The sequence below is a fragment of the Schistocerca cancellata genome, unplaced genomic scaffold (assembly GCF_023864275.1).
Source record: "Schistocerca cancellata isolate TAMUIC-IGC-003103 unplaced genomic scaffold, iqSchCanc2.1 HiC_scaffold_710, whole genome shotgun sequence".
NCBI lineage: Eukaryota > Metazoa > Arthropoda > Insecta > Orthoptera > Acrididae > Schistocerca > Schistocerca cancellata.
The window spans coordinates 119,228-134,896 of record NW_026046721.1 but is presented as its reverse complement, the minus strand read 5'-3'; the positions used below and the strand labels follow the sequence as shown (position 1 = coordinate 134,896).

The 15,669-nt window shown below is 42.7% G+C and overlaps 31 non-coding genes across 31 annotated transcripts; 16 read left to right on the top strand and 15 right to left on the bottom strand.

Annotated features, from left to right (window-relative positions):
- Positions 1–75: 75 nt before the first annotated feature.
- Positions 76–164, top strand: Trnay-gua (transfer RNA tyrosine (anticodon GUA)). The gene is given in 2 exon segments: positions 76–112; positions 129–164. It is a non-coding gene; the product is annotated as a tRNA-Tyr (tRNA).
- Positions 165–522: 358 nt separating this feature from the next.
- Trnaq-cug (transfer RNA glutamine (anticodon CUG)) lies at positions 523–594 on the bottom strand. Its single transcript has one exon. It is a non-coding gene; the product is annotated as a tRNA-Gln (tRNA).
- A 247-nt stretch (positions 595–841) lies between these two features.
- Positions 842–930, top strand: Trnay-gua (transfer RNA tyrosine (anticodon GUA)). The gene is given in 2 exon segments: positions 842–878; positions 895–930. It is a non-coding gene; the product is annotated as a tRNA-Tyr (tRNA).
- Positions 931–1,288: 358 nt separating this feature from the next.
- On the bottom strand, positions 1,289–1,360 carry Trnaq-cug (transfer RNA glutamine (anticodon CUG)). Its single transcript has one exon. It is a non-coding gene; the product is annotated as a tRNA-Gln (tRNA).
- Positions 1,361–1,607: 247 nt separating this feature from the next.
- Trnay-gua (transfer RNA tyrosine (anticodon GUA)) lies at positions 1,608–1,696 on the top strand. Its single transcript is given in 2 exon segments — positions 1,608–1,644; positions 1,661–1,696. It is a non-coding gene; the product is annotated as a tRNA-Tyr (tRNA).
- Positions 1,697–2,054: 358 nt separating this feature from the next.
- On the bottom strand, positions 2,055–2,126 carry Trnaq-cug (transfer RNA glutamine (anticodon CUG)). The gene has a single exon. It is a non-coding gene; the product is annotated as a tRNA-Gln (tRNA).
- Positions 2,127–2,373: 247 nt separating this feature from the next.
- Positions 2,374–2,462, top strand: Trnay-gua (transfer RNA tyrosine (anticodon GUA)). Its single transcript is given in 2 exon segments — positions 2,374–2,410; positions 2,427–2,462. It is a non-coding gene; the product is annotated as a tRNA-Tyr (tRNA).
- A 358-nt stretch (positions 2,463–2,820) lies between these two features.
- On the bottom strand, positions 2,821–2,892 carry Trnaq-cug (transfer RNA glutamine (anticodon CUG)). Its single transcript has one exon. It is a non-coding gene; the product is annotated as a tRNA-Gln (tRNA).
- Positions 2,893–3,139: 247 nt separating this feature from the next.
- Positions 3,140–3,228, top strand: Trnay-gua (transfer RNA tyrosine (anticodon GUA)). The gene is given in 2 exon segments: positions 3,140–3,176; positions 3,193–3,228. It is a non-coding gene; the product is annotated as a tRNA-Tyr (tRNA).
- A 358-nt stretch (positions 3,229–3,586) lies between these two features.
- Positions 3,587–3,658, bottom strand: Trnaq-cug (transfer RNA glutamine (anticodon CUG)). The gene has a single exon. It is a non-coding gene; the product is annotated as a tRNA-Gln (tRNA).
- Positions 3,659–3,905: 247 nt separating this feature from the next.
- On the top strand, positions 3,906–3,994 carry Trnay-gua (transfer RNA tyrosine (anticodon GUA)). Its single transcript is given in 2 exon segments — positions 3,906–3,942; positions 3,959–3,994. It is a non-coding gene; the product is annotated as a tRNA-Tyr (tRNA).
- A 358-nt stretch (positions 3,995–4,352) lies between these two features.
- Positions 4,353–4,424, bottom strand: Trnaq-cug (transfer RNA glutamine (anticodon CUG)). The gene has a single exon. It is a non-coding gene; the product is annotated as a tRNA-Gln (tRNA).
- A 247-nt stretch (positions 4,425–4,671) lies between these two features.
- Trnay-gua (transfer RNA tyrosine (anticodon GUA)) lies at positions 4,672–4,760 on the top strand. Its single transcript is given in 2 exon segments — positions 4,672–4,708; positions 4,725–4,760. It is a non-coding gene; the product is annotated as a tRNA-Tyr (tRNA).
- A 358-nt stretch (positions 4,761–5,118) lies between these two features.
- On the bottom strand, positions 5,119–5,190 carry Trnaq-cug (transfer RNA glutamine (anticodon CUG)). Its single transcript has one exon. It is a non-coding gene; the product is annotated as a tRNA-Gln (tRNA).
- A 247-nt stretch (positions 5,191–5,437) lies between these two features.
- On the top strand, positions 5,438–5,526 carry Trnay-gua (transfer RNA tyrosine (anticodon GUA)). Its single transcript is given in 2 exon segments — positions 5,438–5,474; positions 5,491–5,526. It is a non-coding gene; the product is annotated as a tRNA-Tyr (tRNA).
- A 358-nt stretch (positions 5,527–5,884) lies between these two features.
- Positions 5,885–5,956, bottom strand: Trnaq-cug (transfer RNA glutamine (anticodon CUG)). Its single transcript has one exon. It is a non-coding gene; the product is annotated as a tRNA-Gln (tRNA).
- A 247-nt stretch (positions 5,957–6,203) lies between these two features.
- On the top strand, positions 6,204–6,292 carry Trnay-gua (transfer RNA tyrosine (anticodon GUA)). Its single transcript is given in 2 exon segments — positions 6,204–6,240; positions 6,257–6,292. It is a non-coding gene; the product is annotated as a tRNA-Tyr (tRNA).
- Positions 6,293–6,650: 358 nt separating this feature from the next.
- Trnaq-cug (transfer RNA glutamine (anticodon CUG)) lies at positions 6,651–6,722 on the bottom strand. The gene has a single exon. It is a non-coding gene; the product is annotated as a tRNA-Gln (tRNA).
- Positions 6,723–6,969: 247 nt separating this feature from the next.
- Positions 6,970–7,058, top strand: Trnay-gua (transfer RNA tyrosine (anticodon GUA)). The gene is given in 2 exon segments: positions 6,970–7,006; positions 7,023–7,058. It is a non-coding gene; the product is annotated as a tRNA-Tyr (tRNA).
- A 358-nt stretch (positions 7,059–7,416) lies between these two features.
- Positions 7,417–7,488, bottom strand: Trnaq-cug (transfer RNA glutamine (anticodon CUG)). The gene has a single exon. It is a non-coding gene; the product is annotated as a tRNA-Gln (tRNA).
- A 247-nt stretch (positions 7,489–7,735) lies between these two features.
- Trnay-gua (transfer RNA tyrosine (anticodon GUA)) lies at positions 7,736–7,824 on the top strand. Its single transcript is given in 2 exon segments — positions 7,736–7,772; positions 7,789–7,824. It is a non-coding gene; the product is annotated as a tRNA-Tyr (tRNA).
- Positions 7,825–8,182: 358 nt separating this feature from the next.
- Trnaq-cug (transfer RNA glutamine (anticodon CUG)) lies at positions 8,183–8,254 on the bottom strand. Its single transcript has one exon. It is a non-coding gene; the product is annotated as a tRNA-Gln (tRNA).
- A 247-nt stretch (positions 8,255–8,501) lies between these two features.
- On the top strand, positions 8,502–8,590 carry Trnay-gua (transfer RNA tyrosine (anticodon GUA)). The gene is given in 2 exon segments: positions 8,502–8,538; positions 8,555–8,590. It is a non-coding gene; the product is annotated as a tRNA-Tyr (tRNA).
- A 358-nt stretch (positions 8,591–8,948) lies between these two features.
- On the bottom strand, positions 8,949–9,020 carry Trnaq-cug (transfer RNA glutamine (anticodon CUG)). The gene has a single exon. It is a non-coding gene; the product is annotated as a tRNA-Gln (tRNA).
- Positions 9,021–9,267: 247 nt separating this feature from the next.
- Positions 9,268–9,356, top strand: Trnay-gua (transfer RNA tyrosine (anticodon GUA)). Its single transcript is given in 2 exon segments — positions 9,268–9,304; positions 9,321–9,356. It is a non-coding gene; the product is annotated as a tRNA-Tyr (tRNA).
- Positions 9,357–9,714: 358 nt separating this feature from the next.
- Positions 9,715–9,786, bottom strand: Trnaq-cug (transfer RNA glutamine (anticodon CUG)). Its single transcript has one exon. It is a non-coding gene; the product is annotated as a tRNA-Gln (tRNA).
- Positions 9,787–10,033: 247 nt separating this feature from the next.
- Positions 10,034–10,122, top strand: Trnay-gua (transfer RNA tyrosine (anticodon GUA)). Its single transcript is given in 2 exon segments — positions 10,034–10,070; positions 10,087–10,122. It is a non-coding gene; the product is annotated as a tRNA-Tyr (tRNA).
- A 358-nt stretch (positions 10,123–10,480) lies between these two features.
- On the bottom strand, positions 10,481–10,552 carry Trnaq-cug (transfer RNA glutamine (anticodon CUG)). The gene has a single exon. It is a non-coding gene; the product is annotated as a tRNA-Gln (tRNA).
- Positions 10,553–10,799: 247 nt separating this feature from the next.
- Positions 10,800–10,888, top strand: Trnay-gua (transfer RNA tyrosine (anticodon GUA)). The gene is given in 2 exon segments: positions 10,800–10,836; positions 10,853–10,888. It is a non-coding gene; the product is annotated as a tRNA-Tyr (tRNA).
- Positions 10,889–11,246: 358 nt separating this feature from the next.
- Positions 11,247–11,318, bottom strand: Trnaq-cug (transfer RNA glutamine (anticodon CUG)). The gene has a single exon. It is a non-coding gene; the product is annotated as a tRNA-Gln (tRNA).
- A 247-nt stretch (positions 11,319–11,565) lies between these two features.
- On the top strand, positions 11,566–11,654 carry Trnay-gua (transfer RNA tyrosine (anticodon GUA)). Its single transcript is given in 2 exon segments — positions 11,566–11,602; positions 11,619–11,654. It is a non-coding gene; the product is annotated as a tRNA-Tyr (tRNA).
- Positions 11,655–15,669: the final 4,015 nt, after the last annotated feature.

The window sequence follows — 15,669 nt, the reverse complement described above, 5'->3', positions numbered from 1 at the left end:
CTGAGTAGCTGTGTGTGGAAACGAAAGACAGGGACGGAGCTAAAGCAATCAGTACGAATAACAAAGTAAGCAGAGCCTCTGGTAGCTCAGTTGGTAGAGCGGTGGACTGTAGTGGAGGATTCACAGTTATCCATAGGTCGCTGGTTCAAATCCGGCCCAGAGGACTGTTTTTCTAATCTCACGAGCAAAGAGGCTCCAGAGCATGCCCACTCGGTCAGAACCTCCCTATGTTTTAAACCTATTTTAAAGGAAATTCATTTGCTCAGCTTGTAATAGCTAGTTGATAATCATGGGATTCTTAGCCTCCGTAGGTTAATGATAAATCTTCGAATTATCTTAAAATTGCTTGCTCTTACAGGCATTACTCGTTTAATGTGCTATATAGGTCACATAGTCGCACCAATATTCAGCCGTTTCATAGACGTCTCGTTATTTACACAAACGTAGGAACTAAATCCCTGAGCCTATCACTGCTACTTCCTCGGCGAGAAACGCTTATTACAGAAAATTTAGACTAAACGAAGGTTCCACCGAGATTCGAACTCGGATCGCTGGATTCAGAGTCCAGAGTGCTAACCGTTACACCATGGAACCAGACAGGAGCATGGGACTCGTAAATACACTTAGCAGTACTCTGACATAATTCAGACACTTCCTACTTGCATTTTTTAACCTAATTGATACGATCGAGCATTATAAAACTTAATCTGGGCAATGTTTGCAGTTGCAGCCGATGGCTGCATTTCTGTGCGTCTATATGGCCGCGCTGAGTAGCTGTGTGTGGAAACGAAAGACAGGGACGGAGCTAAAGCAATCAGTACGAATAACAAAGTAAGCAGAGCCTCTGGTAGCTCAGTTGGTAGAGCGGTGGACTGTAGTGGAGGATTCACAGTTATCCATAGGTCGCTGGTTCAAATCCGGCCCAGAGGACTGTTTTTCTAATCTCACGAGCAAAGAGGCTCCAGAGCATGCCCACTCGGTCAGAACCTCCCTATGTTTTAAACCTATTTTAAAGGAAATTCATTTGCTCAGCTTGTAATAGCTAGTTGATAATCATGGGATTCTTAGCCTCCGTAGGTTAATGATAAATCTTCGAATTATCTTAAAATTGCTTGCTCTTACAGGCATTACTCGTTTAATGTGCTATATAGGTCACATAGTCGCACCAATATTCAGCCGTTTCATAGACGTCTCGTTATTTACACAAACGTAGGAACTAAATCCCTGAGCCTATCACTGCTACTTCCTCGGCGAGAAACGCTTATTACAGAAAATTTAGACTAAACGAAGGTTCCACCGAGATTCGAACTCGGATCGCTGGATTCAGAGTCCAGAGTGCTAACCGTTACACCATGGAACCAGACAGGAGCATGGGACTCGTAAATACACTTAGCAGTACTCTGACATAATTCAGACACTTCCTACTTGCATTTTTTAACCTAATTGATACGATCGAGCATTATAAAACTTAATCTGGGCAATGTTTGCAGTTGCAGCCGATGGCTGCATTTCTGTGCGTCTATATGGCCGCGCTGAGTAGCTGTGTGTGGAAACGAAAGACAGGGACGGAGCTAAAGCAATCAGTACGAATAACAAAGTAAGCAGAGCCTCTGGTAGCTCAGTTGGTAGAGCGGTGGACTGTAGTGGAGGATTCACAGTTATCCATAGGTCGCTGGTTCAAATCCGGCCCAGAGGACTGTTTTTCTAATCTCACGAGCAAAGAGGCTCCAGAGCATGCCCACTCGGTCAGAACCTCCCTATGTTTTAAACCTATTTTAAAGGAAATTCATTTGCTCAGCTTGTAATAGCTAGTTGATAATCATGGGATTCTTAGCCTCCGTAGGTTAATGATAAATCTTCGAATTATCTTAAAATTGCTTGCTCTTACAGGCATTACTCGTTTAATGTGCTATATAGGTCACATAGTCGCACCAATATTCAGCCGTTTCATAGACGTCTCGTTATTTACACAAACGTAGGAACTAAATCCCTGAGCCTATCACTGCTACTTCCTCGGCGAGAAACGCTTATTACAGAAAATTTAGACTAAACGAAGGTTCCACCGAGATTCGAACTCGGATCGCTGGATTCAGAGTCCAGAGTGCTAACCGTTACACCATGGAACCAGACAGGAGCATGGGACTCGTAAATACACTTAGCAGTACTCTGACATAATTCAGACACTTCCTACTTGCATTTTTTAACCTAATTGATACGATCGAGCATTATAAAACTTAATCTGGGCAATGTTTGCAGTTGCAGCCGATGGCTGCATTTCTGTGCGTCTATATGGCCGCGCTGAGTAGCTGTGTGTGGAAACGAAAGACAGGGACGGAGCTAAAGCAATCAGTACGAATAACAAAGTAAGCAGAGCCTCTGGTAGCTCAGTTGGTAGAGCGGTGGACTGTAGTGGAGGATTCACAGTTATCCATAGGTCGCTGGTTCAAATCCGGCCCAGAGGACTGTTTTTCTAATCTCACGAGCAAAGAGGCTCCAGAGCATGCCCACTCGGTCAGAACCTCCCTATGTTTTAAACCTATTTTAAAGGAAATTCATTTGCTCAGCTTGTAATAGCTAGTTGATAATCATGGGATTCTTAGCCTCCGTAGGTTAATGATAAATCTTCGAATTATCTTAAAATTGCTTGCTCTTACAGGCATTACTCGTTTAATGTGCTATATAGGTCACATAGTCGCACCAATATTCAGCCGTTTCATAGACGTCTCGTTATTTACACAAACGTAGGAACTAAATCCCTGAGCCTATCACTGCTACTTCCTCGGCGAGAAACGCTTATTACAGAAAATTTAGACTAAACGAAGGTTCCACCGAGATTCGAACTCGGATCGCTGGATTCAGAGTCCAGAGTGCTAACCGTTACACCATGGAACCAGACAGGAGCATGGGACTCGTAAATACACTTAGCAGTACTCTGACATAATTCAGACACTTCCTACTTGCATTTTTTAACCTAATTGATACGATCGAGCATTATAAAACTTAATCTGGGCAATGTTTGCAGTTGCAGCCGATGGCTGCATTTCTGTGCGTCTATATGGCCGCGCTGAGTAGCTGTGTGTGGAAACGAAAGACAGGGACGGAGCTAAAGCAATCAGTACGAATAACAAAGTAAGCAGAGCCTCTGGTAGCTCAGTTGGTAGAGCGGTGGACTGTAGTGGAGGATTCACAGTTATCCATAGGTCGCTGGTTCAAATCCGGCCCAGAGGACTGTTTTTCTAATCTCACGAGCAAAGAGGCTCCAGAGCATGCCCACTCGGTCAGAACCTCCCTATGTTTTAAACCTATTTTAAAGGAAATTCATTTGCTCAGCTTGTAATAGCTAGTTGATAATCATGGGATTCTTAGCCTCCGTAGGTTAATGATAAATCTTCGAATTATCTTAAAATTGCTTGCTCTTACAGGCATTACTCGTTTAATGTGCTATATAGGTCACATAGTCGCACCAATATTCAGCCGTTTCATAGACGTCTCGTTATTTACACAAACGTAGGAACTAAATCCCTGAGCCTATCACTGCTACTTCCTCGGCGAGAAACGCTTATTACAGAAAATTTAGACTAAACGAAGGTTCCACCGAGATTCGAACTCGGATCGCTGGATTCAGAGTCCAGAGTGCTAACCGTTACACCATGGAACCAGACAGGAGCATGGGACTCGTAAATACACTTAGCAGTACTCTGACATAATTCAGACACTTCCTACTTGCATTTTTTAACCTAATTGATACGATCGAGCATTATAAAACTTAATCTGGGCAATGTTTGCAGTTGCAGCCGATGGCTGCATTTCTGTGCGTCTATATGGCCGCGCTGAGTAGCTGTGTGTGGAAACGAAAGACAGGGACGGAGCTAAAGCAATCAGTACGAATAACAAAGTAAGCAGAGCCTCTGGTAGCTCAGTTGGTAGAGCGGTGGACTGTAGTGGAGGATTCACAGTTATCCATAGGTCGCTGGTTCAAATCCGGCCCAGAGGACTGTTTTTCTAATCTCACGAGCAAAGAGGCTCCAGAGCATGCCCACTCGGTCAGAACCTCCCTATGTTTTAAACCTATTTTAAAGGAAATTCATTTGCTCAGCTTGTAATAGCTAGTTGATAATCATGGGATTCTTAGCCTCCGTAGGTTAATGATAAATCTTCGAATTATCTTAAAATTGCTTGCTCTTACAGGCATTACTCGTTTAATGTGCTATATAGGTCACATAGTCGCACCAATATTCAGCCGTTTCATAGACGTCTCGTTATTTACACAAACGTAGGAACTAAATCCCTGAGCCTATCACTGCTACTTCCTCGGCGAGAAACGCTTATTACAGAAAATTTAGACTAAACGAAGGTTCCACCGAGATTCGAACTCGGATCGCTGGATTCAGAGTCCAGAGTGCTAACCGTTACACGATGGAACCAGACAGGAGCATGGGACTCGTAAATACACTTAGCAGTACTCTGACATAATTCAGACACTTCCTACTTGCATTTTTTAACCTAATTGATACGATCGAGCATTATAAAACTTAATCTGGGCAATGTTTGCAGTTGCAGCCGATGGCTGCATTTCTGTGCGTCTATATGGCCGCGCTGAGTAGCTGTGTGTGGAAACGAAAGACAGGGACGGAGCTAAAGCAATCAGTACGAATAACAAAGTAAGCAGAGCCTCTGGTAGCTCAGTTGGTAGAGCGGTGGACTGTAGTGGAGGATTCACAGTTATCCATAGGTCGCTGGTTCAAATCCGGCCCAGAGGACTGTTTTTCTAATCTCACGAGCAAAGAGGCTCCAGAGCATGCCCACTCGGTCAGAACCTCCCTATGTTTTAAACCTATTTTAAAGGAAATTCATTTGCTCAGCTTGTAATAGCTAGTTGATAATCATGGGATTCTTAGCCTCCGTAGGTTAATGATAAATCTTCGAATTATCTTAAAATTGCTTGCTCTTACAGGCATTACTCGTTTAATGTGCTATATAGGTCACATAGTCGCACCAATATTCAGCCGTTTCATAGACGTCTCGTTATTTACACAAACGTAGGAACTAAATCCCTGAGCCTATCACTGCTACTTCCTCGGCGAGAAACGCTTATTACAGAAAATTTAGACTAAACGAAGGTTCCACCGAGATTCGAACTCGGATCGCTGGATTCAGAGTCCAGAGTGCTAACCGTTACACCATGGAACCAGACAGGAGCATGGGACTCGTAAATACACTTAGCAGTACTCTGACATAATTCAGACACTTCCTACTTGCATTTTTTAACCTAATTGATACGATCGAGCATTATAAAACTTAATCTGGGCAATGTTTGCAGTTGCAGCCGATGGCTGCATTTCTGTGCGTCTATATGGCCGCGCTGAGTAGCTGTGTGTGGAAACGAAAGACAGGGACGGAGCTAAAGCAATCAGTACGAATAACAAAGTAAGCAGAGCCTCTGGTAGCTCAGTTGGTAGAGCGGTGGACTGTAGTGGAGGATTCACAGTTATCCATAGGTCGCTGGTTCAAATCCGGCCCAGAGGACTGTTTTTCTAATCTCACGAGCAAAGAGGCTCCAGAGCATGCCCACTCGGTCAGAACCTCCCTATGTTTTAAACCTATTTTAAAGGAAATTCATTTGCTCAGCTTGTAATAGCTAGTTGATAATCATGGGATTCTTAGCCTCCGTAGGTTAATGATAAATCTTCGAATTATCTTAAAATTGCTTGCTCTTACAGGCATTACTCGTTTAATGTGCTATATAGGTCACATAGTCGCACCAATATTCAGCCGTTTCATAGACGTCTCGTTATTTACACAAACGTAGGAACTAAATCCCTGAGCCTATCACTGCTACTTCCTCGGCGAGAAACGCTTATTACAGAAAATTTAGACTAAACGAAGGTTCCACCGAGATTCGAACTCGGATCGCTGGATTCAGAGTCCAGAGTGCTAACCGTTACACCATGGAACCAGACAGGAGCATGGGACTCGTAAATACACTTAGCAGTACTCTGACATAATTCAGACACTTCCTACTTGCATTTTTTAACCTAATTGATACGATCGAGCATTATAAAACTTAATCTGGGCAATGTTTGCAGTTGCAGCCGATGGCTGCATTTCTGTGCGTCTATATGGCCGCGCTGAGTAGCTGTGTGTGGAAACGAAAGACAGGGACGGAGCTAAAGCAATCAGTACGAATAACAAAGTAAGCAGAGCCTCTGGTAGCTCAGTTGGTAGAGCGGTGGACTGTAGTGGAGGATTCACAGTTATCCATAGGTCGCTGGTTCAAATCCGGCCCAGAGGACTGTTTTTCTAATCTCACGAGCAAAGAGGCTCCAGAGCATGCCCACTCGGTCAGAACCTCCCTATGTTTTAAACCTATTTTAAAGGAAATTCATTTGCTCAGCTTGTAATAGCTAGTTGATAATCATGGGATTCTTAGCCTCCGTAGGTTAATGATAAATCTTCGAATTATCTTAAAATTGCTTGCTCTTACAGGCATTACTCGTTTAATGTGCTATATAGGTCACATAGTCGCACCAATATTCAGCCGTTTCATAGACGTCTCGTTATTTACACAAACGTAGGAACTAAATCCCTGAGCCTATCACTGCTACTTCCTCGGCGAGAAACGCTTATTACAGAAAATTTAGACTAAACGAAGGTTCCACCGAGATTCGAACTCGGATCGCTGGATTCAGAGTCCAGAGTGCTAACCGTTACACCATGGAACCAGACAGGAGCATGGGACTCGTAAATACACTTAGCAGTACTCTGACATAATTCAGACACTTCCTACTTGCATTTTTTAACCTAATTGATACGATCGAGCATTATAAAACTTAATCTGGGCAATGTTTGCAGTTGCAGCCGATGGCTGCATTTCTGTGCGTCTATATGGCCGCGCTGAGTAGCTGTGTGTGGAAACGAAAGACAGGGACGGAGCTAAAGCAATCAGTACGAATAACAAAGTAAGCAGAGCCTCTGGTAGCTCAGTTGGTAGAGCGGTGGACTGTAGTGGAGGATTCACAGTTATCCATAGGTCGCTGGTTCAAATCCGGCCCAGAGGACTGTTTTTCTAATCTCACGAGCAAAGAGGCTCCAGAGCATGCCCACTCGGTCAGAACCTCCCTATGTTTTAAACCTATTTTAAAGGAAATTCATTTGCTCAGCTTGTAATAGCTAGTTGATAATCATGGGATTCTTAGCCTCCGTAGGTTAATGATAAATCTTCGAATTATCTTAAAATTGCTTGCTCTTACAGGCATTACTCGTTTAATGTGCTATATAGGTCACATAGTCGCACCAATATTCAGCCGTTTCATAGACGTCTCGTTATTTACACAAACGTAGGAACTAAATCCCTGAGCCTATCACTGCTACTTCCTCGGCGAGAAACGCTTATTACAGAAAATTTAGACTAAACGAAGGTTCCACCGAGATTCGAACTCGGATCGCTGGATTCAGAGTCCAGAGTGCTAACCGTTACACCATGGAACCAGACAGGAGCATGGGACTCGTAAATACACTTAGCAGTACTCTGACATAATTCAGACACTTCCTACTTGCATTTTTTAACCTAATTGATACGATCGAGCATTATAAAACTTAATCTGGGCAATGTTTGCAGTTGCAGCCGATGGCTGCATTTCTGTGCGTCTATATGGCCGCGCTGAGTAGCTGTGTGTGGAAACGAAAGACAGGGACGGAGCTAAAGCAATCAGTACGAATAACAAAGTAAGCAGAGCCTCTGGTAGCTCAGTTGGTAGAGCGGTGGACTGTAGTGGAGGATTCACAGTTATCCATAGGTCGCTGGTTCAAATCCGGCCCAGAGGACTGTTTTTCTAATCTCACGAGCAAAGAGGCTCCAGAGCATGCCCACTCGGTCAGAACCTCCCTATGTTTTAAACCTATTTTAAAGGAAATTCATTTGCTCAGCTTGTAATAGCTAGTTGATAATCATGGGATTCTTAGCCTCCGTAGGTTAATGATAAATCTTCGAATTATCTTAAAATTGCTTGCTCTTACAGGCATTACTCGTTTAATGTGCTATATAGGTCACATAGTCGCACCAATATTCAGCCGTTTCATAGACGTCTCGTTATTTACACAAACGTAGGAACTAAATCCCTGAGCCTATCACTGCTACTTCCTCGGCGAGAAACGCTTATTACAGAAAATTTAGACTAAACGAAGGTTCCACCGAGATTCGAACTCGGATCGCTGGATTCAGAGTCCAGAGTGCTAACCGTTACACCATGGAACCAGACAGGAGCATGGGACTCGTAAATACACTTAGCAGTACTCTGACATAATTCAGACACTTCCTACTTGCATTTTTTAACCTAATTGATACGATCGAGCATTATAAAACTTAATCTGGGCAATGTTTGCAGTTGCAGCCGATGGCTGCATTTCTGTGCGTCTATATGGCCGCGCTGAGTAGCTGTGTGTGGAAACGAAAGACAGGGACGGAGCTAAAGCAATCAGTACGAATAACAAAGTAAGCAGAGCCTCTGGTAGCTCAGTTGGTAGAGCGGTGGACTGTAGTGGAGGATTCACAGTTATCCATAGGTCGCTGGTTCAAATCCGGCCCAGAGGACTGTTTTTCTAATCTCACGAGCAAAGAGGCTCCAGAGCATGCCCACTCGGTCAGAACCTCCCTATGTTTTAAACCTATTTTAAAGGAAATTCATTTGCTCAGCTTGTAATAGCTAGTTGATAATCATGGGATTCTTAGCCTCCGTAGGTTAATGATAAATCTTCGAATTATCTTAAAATTGCTTGCTCTTACAGGCATTACTCGTTTAATGTGCTATATAGGTCACATAGTCGCACCAATATTCAGCCGTTTCATAGACGTCTCGTTATTTACACAAACGTAGGAACTAAATCCCTGAGCCTATCACTGCTACTTCCTCGGCGAGAAACGCTTATTACAGAAAATTTAGACTAAACGAAGGTTCCACCGAGATTCGAACTCGGATCGCTGGATTCAGAGTCCAGAGTGCTAACCGTTACACCATGGAACCAGACAGGAGCATGGGACTCGTAAATACACTTAGCAGTACTCTGACATAATTCAGACACTTCCTACTTGCATTTTTTAACCTAATTGATACGATCGAGCATTATAAAACTTAATCTGGGCAATGTTTGCAGTTGCAGCCGATGGCTGCATTTCTGTGCGTCTATATGGCCGCGCTGAGTAGCTGTGTGTGGAAACGAAAGACAGGGACGGAGCTAAAGCAATCAGTACGAATAACAAAGTAAGCAGAGCCTCTGGTAGCTCAGTTGGTAGAGCGGTGGACTGTAGTGGAGGATTCACAGTTATCCATAGGTCGCTGGTTCAAATCCGGCCCAGAGGACTGTTTTTCTAATCTCACGAGCAAAGAGGCTCCAGAGCATGCCCACTCGGTCAGAACCTCCCTATGTTTTAAACCTATTTTAAAGGAAATTCATTTGCTCAGCTTGTAATAGCTAGTTGATAATCATGGGATTCTTAGCCTCCGTAGGTTAATGATAAATCTTCGAATTATCTTAAAATTGCTTGCTCTTACAGGCATTACTCGTTTAATGTGCTATATAGGTCACATAGTCGCACCAATATTCAGCCGTTTCATAGACGTCTCGTTATTTACACAAACGTAGGAACTAAATCCCTGAGCCTATCACTGCTACTTCCTCGGCGAGAAACGCTTATTACAGAAAATTTAGACTAAACGAAGGTTCCACCGAGATTCGAACTCGGATCGCTGGATTCAGAGTCCAGAGTGCTAACCGTTACACCATGGAACCAGACAGGAGCATGGGACTCGTAAATACACTTAGCAGTACTCTGACATAATTCAGACACTTCCTACTTGCATTTTTTAACCTAATTGATACGATCGAGCATTATAAAACTTAATCTGGGCAATGTTTGCAGTTGCAGCCGATGGCTGCATTTCTGTGCGTCTATATGGCCGCGCTGAGTAGCTGTGTGTGGAAACGAAAGACAGGGACGGAGCTAAAGCAATCAGTACGAATAACAAAGTAAGCAGAGCCTCTGGTAGCTCAGTTGGTAGAGCGGTGGACTGTAGTGGAGGATTCACAGTTATCCATAGGTCGCTGGTTCAAATCCGGCCCAGAGGACTGTTTTTCTAATCTCACGAGCAAAGAGGCTCCAGAGCATGCCCACTCGGTCAGAACCTCCCTATGTTTTAAACCTATTTTAAAGGAAATTCATTTGCTCAGCTTGTAATAGCTAGTTGATAATCATGGGATTCTTAGCCTCCGTAGGTTAATGATAAATCTTCGAATTATCTTAAAATTGCTTGCTCTTACAGGCATTACTCGTTTAATGTGCTATATAGGTCACATAGTCGCACCAATATTCAGCCGTTTCATAGACGTCTCGTTATTTACACAAACGTAGGAACTAAATCCCTGAGCCTATCACTGCTACTTCCTCGGCGAGAAACGCTTATTACAGAAAATTTAGACTAAACGAAGGTTCCACCGAGATTCGAACTCGGATCGCTGGATTCAGAGTCCAGAGTGCTAACCGTTACACCATGGAACCAGACAGGAGCATGGGACTCGTAAATACACTTAGCAGTACTCTGACATAATTCAGACACTTCCTACTTGCATTTTTTAACCTAATTGATACGATCGAGCATTATAAAACTTAATCTGGGCAATGTTTGCAGTTGCAGCCGATGGCTGCATTTCTGTGCGTCTATATGGCCGCGCTGAGTAGCTGTGTGTGGAAACGAAAGACAGGGACGGAGCTAAAGCAATCAGTACGAATAACAAAGTAAGCAGAGCCTCTGGTAGCTCAGTTGGTAGAGCGGTGGACTGTAGTGGAGGATTCACAGTTATCCATAGGTCGCTGGTTCAAATCCGGCCCAGAGGACTGTTTTTCTAATCTCACGAGCAAAGAGGCTCCAGAGCATGCCCACTCGGTCAGAACCTCCCTATGTTTTAAACCTATTTTAAAGGAAATTCATTTGCTCAGCTTGTAATAGCTAGTTGATAATCATGGGATTCTTAGCCTCCGTAGGTTAATGATAAATCTTCGAATTATCTTAAAATTGCTTGCTCTTACAGGCATTACTCGTTTAATGTGCTATATAGGTCACATAGTCGCACCAATATTCAGCCGTTTCATAGACGTCTCGTTATTTACACAAACGTAGGAACTAAATCCCTGAGCCTATCACTGCTACTTCCTCGGCGAGAAACGCTTATTACAGAAAATTTAGACTAAACGAAGGTTCCACCGAGATTCGAACTCGGATCGCTGGATTCAGAGTCCAGAGTGCTAACCGTTACACCATGGAACCAGACAGGAGCATGGGACTCGTAAATACACTTAGCAGTACTCTGACATAATTCAGACACTTCCTACTTGCATTTTTTAACCTAATTGATACGATCGAGCATTATAAAACTTAATCTGGGCAATGTTTGCAGTTGCAGCCGATGGCTGCATTTCTGTGCGTCTATATGGCCGCGCTGAGTAGCTGTGTGTGGAAACGAAAGACAGGGACGGAGCTAAAGCAATCAGTACGAATAACAAAGTAAGCAGAGCCTCTGGTAGCTCAGTTGGTAGAGCGGTGGACTGTAGTGGAGGATTCACAGTTATCCATAGGTCGCTGGTTCAAATCCGGCCCAGAGGACTGTTTTTCTAATCTCACGAGCAAAGAGGCTCCAGAGCATGCCCACTCGGTCAGAACCTCCCTATGTTTTAAACCTATTTTAAAGGAAATTCATTTGCTCAGCTTGTAATAGCTAGTTGATAATCATGGGATTCTTAGCCTCCGTAGGTTAATGATAAATCTTCGAATTATCTTAAAATTGCTTGCTCTTACAGGCATTACTCGTTTAATGTGCTATATAGGTCACATAGTCGCACCAATATTCAGCCGTTTCATAGACGTCTCGTTATTTACACAAACGTAGGAACTAAATCCCTGAGCCTATCACTGCTACTTCCTCGGCGAGAAACGCTTATTACAGAAAATTTAGACTAAACGAAGGTTCCACCGAGATTCGAACTCGGATCGCTGGATTCAGAGTCCAGAGTGCTAACCGTTACACCATTTTTTTTTTTTTTTTTTTTTTTTTTTTTTTTTTTTTTTTTTTTTTTTTTTTTTGACCAGCGCTCTGCCACTGAGCTAATTTTTTTTTTTTTTTCTGATCCATTGGGCCACCTTGTTTTTTGTTTTTTTTTTGTCTTTTTTCTTTCGTTCTATTTTTTTTTTTTACTTTTTTGTTTTGTTTTTTGTTTAGTTCTTTGCTTGTTAATTTAATTTTGAGGCGCTTGTTTTTTCGTTAGCAAACCGTACGCCCTACCAACTTTGTTTTTTTTTGTTTTTTTTAGTTTTTTTTTTTTTTTTTTTTTTTTTTTTTTTTTTTAATATAGCTTTCTGTGTCAGATAAGCGTCGGCAAGGAGGGCAGGGGTCAAAAAATGCTGAGGCCTGGCCTCAATGCCGACCCTCATCCGTCACCTAATGGCGGAATGTCCATTTATAGCGTGCTTTGAATGTTTAATTATTAATTGCCGATCTTGGCTAGGCCTCATAATTGAAAAATAAATTTGAATTGAAGCGCTGATTGAGGATAATCGTTAAATAAATGAATTGCTTGTCGTAATAAATGTGGGAAATAAAATTTGGGACTCCCTTCATTTGTTGCTACTTAAAATTTTAAGATGAACTGAATCATGTAGTGTTCTTCGCTTCTCCGATTATCGTTGTATAAAAGAAAGTCTTTTGTTTGCTCTTCGCCGTCATCCGATTCCCAGTCGCTCAAAGACAATTTTGAGCATGTTGCCGTACATCGTTTTATGGCCTGGATATTTAACTACTCTATCATATTCATTTTTCAGGTACATATGAAAATCAATGATATTGTCAGTCCCTAAGTTATTAATGACATAGCTAACGTAGTTTCCCATTAACCAATGAATTGAGTTATTTTTGGTGGCAGGGAAATACAGTATCTGTGGCCGGAGAAGTGTCTGAGGCTGAAAATTTTCGGTGGACGATCTTGTCAGGAAAGCCAATTGGTCTCTCAACCATTTCCAGTTTTGCAGATGTCCTGCACACGTGAATCTGTGTACTGTTGTATCGAGGAGATTACATTTGAGACAAAGGTTTGTTTGGCTAATCCCGATTGAGTGCAAACGTTCGTTGGTGCTAACTATATTGTTCACCGATTTGTACCATGATGTTTTTGCGTCGGAGGAGAGACCACGTAGGTTAATGTTCTTCCATATAGTTGCCCAATCGTAATGCGGATATTTTGCCTCTATTTTATTCTTCCCTTCATTTTTCTTTCTGAGACACAGAATTGCTCGGGCCGTTAACTGCCGCAAATTAGTTAGTTCGCCATTGATATAACTCAGATCGACGAAAAATGTACGCACATGACGAAGACGGGGATTAATTTTTTGCACATCAACTGGCGCGTGGAGACTTGCAGGTCTAAGAATTTCAAATAACTTAGTTGTAATACTTGTAGCGTTTTCGTTGAGAAGACTAGTGGTCCGTTTGAGGAAAAGAGCAGAGGCCTTGTTCTTAATGTCAGTTAATCCCAGACCGCCATTGCTGGGATCTAGGGTAGCTGTTCTCCCAGTCACTCTAAACACTTCACCTCGCCATAGGTAGTTAGTGACGAGTGACATTATCTTTCCAGCGATCATGGTGGGGAGTGGAAAGATTTGCGCCGTATAATAAGCTTTTGATAAGAGGCAGTTATTAATTAAATGGATTCTCTGAAATTGATTTAAAGTTCGGTGCAGATTTTCTCTGATGGCTCCTTGAATGTATCCGGATGTAGTTTTCCAATTAATGGCCGCCATTTTTATTGGACACGTAGTCAGAGTCGTTCCAAGTGATTTGCACTGAGTGACCGGTGTTGCCCAAGTGACAGTTACGTGTTGAAAACCCCGCAGGTTGAGAAATCTGCTCTTATTAGCATTGGTGATAGCTCCCGACACGCTGCAGTACTTTTTAATGAGCAGTTCTAATTTGGAAATGTCATCGACGTTCCGTAATACGACGCCTACATCATCAGCGTATGCATTTATGACTGTTTTGTGACCTGCTAACGTAATACCTGTTAGGTTGGCGTGAAGACTGCGGAGTAGCGGCTCCAAGGAAAAGACGAATAGAAGCATGGAAAGCGGGCTGCCCTGAGGAACGCCGCGCCGTATCTGGATCTGCTTAGTTCTTTGACAGTTGACAGAGATACTTGCGCTGAATCCCAACGCAACGTTCGTGACCACACGGAGAGCTCGTTCGTCAAAGCCGATTTTTCTCATTGTTGTAAGAAGGAACCTGTGATCCACACGGTCGAAGGCTTTGTGAAAATCAATAAAACAAATGGCACATTTGATGTTCGTCACAGAGGTGATGGCAATTAAATCCCTGTATTCCGCAATACTTTTGAAAATAGTTCTGCCAGGTACACATGACTGATGTTGACTTACTATTTTTTTGGCTAAAAGTGAAAGTCTGTTATTTAACATTCTAGCTATGATTTTATAGTCGGAGTTAAGCAACGAAATAGGGCGAAAGTTGTGTAGATTTCGCTTCGATGTAGTCTTTGGAACTAGTACTATTGTGCATTCTTTCATAGCAGCAGGTAGTGGTTTTCCTTGGATAATCTCGTTTGCCATTTGAGTAAACTTTGCTCCAATGAGTGACCAGTATCGCAGATAAAATTCAACGGGCAACCCATCCGGCCCCGGTGACTTTTTTAAAGGAGACTTGCGGACGGTTTCGTGGACATCCTCTTCAGTGAAATCAGTAAGAAGTCCTTCATTGTCCTCTTCTGACAGCTGAGGAACTATGCTGTCAAGAAATTCTTCAAAGGATTCTTCGCATAACTGACCGGCTGAATATAGATTGTGGTAATACTGGTAAACCTCGTTGACGATCTCTTTCTGTGAAGTAACGGTCAGACCGGTCGGAGTCTGGATCTCATCAAGAAAGGTTCGACTCCTATGTTTTGCGTGTCGCAAGAGGTGATACAAGGAAGCAGTTTCGTCCCCTGATAATGACTTGGCTTTCGACTTTACTTTTAGTCCTTCCAGCTGTTGTTGTTTAATGCGGAGTAATTTGGCCTTAGTTTTCTTAATGTCTTCCACACGAATGCCGGAAATGCTCGCCTGTTCATACAAGTTCCGTAACATTGCATAATAAAATTCTATGGTGTTCTTGAGTTCACGGGATCGTTGGAGACTGTAGTGAATTAAAACACTCCGCAGTTTTGGTTTTGCCCTGTTGCACCACCAGTCCGTAACAGTCACATAGCGATCTACCGAGCGCAAGCACATGTTCCACGTTTCGTTGACAACATCGGCTAACTCATTGTCCTGTAGCAAAGATACGTTCAGCTTCCACTGACTTCTGAAGCGGCGAGTTGGTTGTGCCTTTAAATTGATAGAAGCCAGCATACTGCAATGGTCGGAGAAATATACAGGAATTGTCTCGACTTTAACTAAGGATCTTTCCATATCTTGTGACACATATATCCTATCAATTCTGCTACAGGACTGTGTAGCTATGTACGTATATGCAACAACAGTGGGATATTTAATTTCCCAAGTATCCCTGAGTTTTAGATCCGTAACTAGCCGCTTCAACTCGTTACAGCAATTAAAATTGGGAGTCTGATCTTTTTTA